This window comes from Limulus polyphemus, unplaced genomic scaffold (assembly GCF_000517525.1).
Source record: "Limulus polyphemus unplaced genomic scaffold, Limulus_polyphemus-2.1.2 Scaffold487, whole genome shotgun sequence".
NCBI classification, from domain to species: Eukaryota; Metazoa; Arthropoda; class Merostomata; order Xiphosura; family Limulidae; genus Limulus; species Limulus polyphemus.
In genome coordinates this window covers 559,721-562,314 of record NW_013666097.1, presented here as the reverse complement: position 1 = coordinate 562,314, position 2,594 = coordinate 559,721, and positions in this window count along the sequence as shown.

Here is a 2,594-nt window from a genome sequence, read left to right as displayed (position 1 = left end):
TACTCATTCAAAGCAGGCCCTTCTTTACAGAACATGATTATAAATGACAGAATTATAATTTATGTTAAACCCTGCCATAAAATAACTTGGAAATTTTGAGGATAGTAATTTTCACACACACACAAAAAGAGTGGTGTTTAGACACAATTTTCCTTAATGTGATATTGTGCCCTAGGGGTTCCAGAACCCCAACTAACAGAATTGCTAAGGAGAGCCCATTTTGCTACTTGGAACATGGGTCCAAGTAAAGTGAAAATTGTACTTCACCGGCCAGGATTAAAATTGTGGCTAACTACACACAATCAGATGGATTCAGAGAAATGGGTGTGGCAAGCCTCTTACCTTCTAACATAAAGTTGTGAAAGGCCGTACAATTCTGGTTGTCGTCAGAACTGGTGGTGAATTTTACTTCTCTAATAAACAGTATATACTTAATAAATTGTTTTACTGGATAGCTATTTTTTTTAAATTCTATTAGTGTAATAACCTAGTGGGTTAGACCCTGGGACACTGCACAAAGTCACAATTGTTTCTAAATTTAACACGAAGTTACAAAACCTTATAACCCGAGCGCTTTCGAAAGGTAGAAAGGTAGTGCTCGGGTTACAGGGTATCGTATCTTTGTGTTAAATTGATTTATTGAACCTATGTGTTTTCCTAACATATGAATGATTTCTAAACAACACTCGGAAGATAAAACTAGTTGCAAGTTTATTGCTTAAAAAAGTATGGAACACAGTTAAGTTTAGATAATAACCAAAATGAGTTCATACAGTTTGTTTGTTTTGAATTTCGCGCAAAACTACACGAGGGCTATATGCGCTAGCCGTCCCTAATTTAGCAGTGTAAGACTAGAGGGAAGGCAGCTAGTCATCATCACCCACCGCCAACTCTTGGGCTACTCTTTTACCAACAAATAGTAGGATTGACCGTCACATTATAACGCCCTACGTCTGAAAGGTCGAGCATGTTTGATGGGACGGGGAGTTCATAAAGATACAGTAAATAAAGTGTAGTTGTGTGGAACAGAAAACCCCAAGTTTCACTATTTAAGAAATAAATAGTCTGTACCTTGAAATAATTCAATGACGAAAACTGAATTTTCTATTGAAAAAAAAAAGTGGGAAAATCAAACGGGCTATTTTATAAGTTAATTTGAAAAAAATACCATCAACTGAAAAAACAAACAAAAAAAAAACAATTGTTTGTTTGTAATTAACCACAAAGCAAGACAATGGGCTATGTGTGCTGCGCCCACCACGTGTATTGAACTCTGTTTTTTAGCATTATAACCATTCAGACTTACCGCTGAACAACTGGGTGGCTAAAAAACAATTGTTTGTTTGTTTGTAATTAACCACAAACCACACTATGGTCTCTCTGTGCTGCGCCCACCACGTGTATTGAACTCTGTTTTTTAGCATTATAACCATTCAGACTTACCGCTGAACAACTGGGTGGCTAAAAAACAATTGAAATATATGAAGTCGTTTATATACTATAGATATATGTGATGGCATGTGATCTAGTGGTGGTGTGTCGGGCTACGGATCAGAGGGTCCAAAATTCGAGCTTTCAATATGACGCTGAACACGCCTTACACTTCAGATGTGACAGCCAATAATGTTATTTCATTGACGTGTAGACTGGATGTCTTCCTTTCGCCCCCTCCCAGTGGCATAGCGGTATGTCTGCGGACTTATACCGCAAGAAACCGGGTTTCGATACCCGTGGTGGGCAGAGCACAGATAGTCCTTTGTGTAGCTTTGTGCTTAATAACAATCAACAACGTCTTCCTTCCAGTCAGCATCTGTAATTACGAACGACTGTACCTGAACTTTGGGGGTCTTTGACCTAGTCGTTTAGCCCATAAGTCGTACAAGGTGCTATTCAGGTTAGAAATACCAAATAACTGTGTGACTCTTTGGCAAGACACTTTTAAGCTGGATAAGATAGGTGGAACTTCACAATTAGAGTGCTCGTCATTTTAACCCGCTCATTTTGCTTGATCTGCAATGACAATCCCTCCAAAAACTCATAAATAACGTTAAAACATATGATAAACATCGGTTCACTGTAATGAGTATAAGGCAAATAAGATTACCATATACAGTCTATCAGTACAGAAAGCCTAGTCTTATTTTTCGAAGTCGCTCTTGACCCAGGCTACTAAGGAGGGTTAGAATTCCTCCAAACTGGTATAACTCAGTAAAAAGTGGTGAATGGAATGATAGACATTAAACAACTCGTCTGTTGAATAATTCACAAGAATATATTCGTATCATTAGTGCTGTACAATGTTGAAATCCTATATGAACATAGGGTTCACTGTGGCGAGTAAAAGAAACTAAAAAACATCATACATTATTATAACTACATTGTTTTGTTGTAGGTCAATGACATTCTATATGAACATAGGTTCACTGTGGTGAGTAAAGAAACTAAAAAACATTATACATTATTATAATTACATTGTTTTGTTGTAGGTCAATGACATCCTATATGAGCATAGGTTCACTGTGGTGAGTAAAAGAAACTAAAAAACATCATACATTATTATAACTACATTGTTTTGTTGTAGGTCAATGACATTC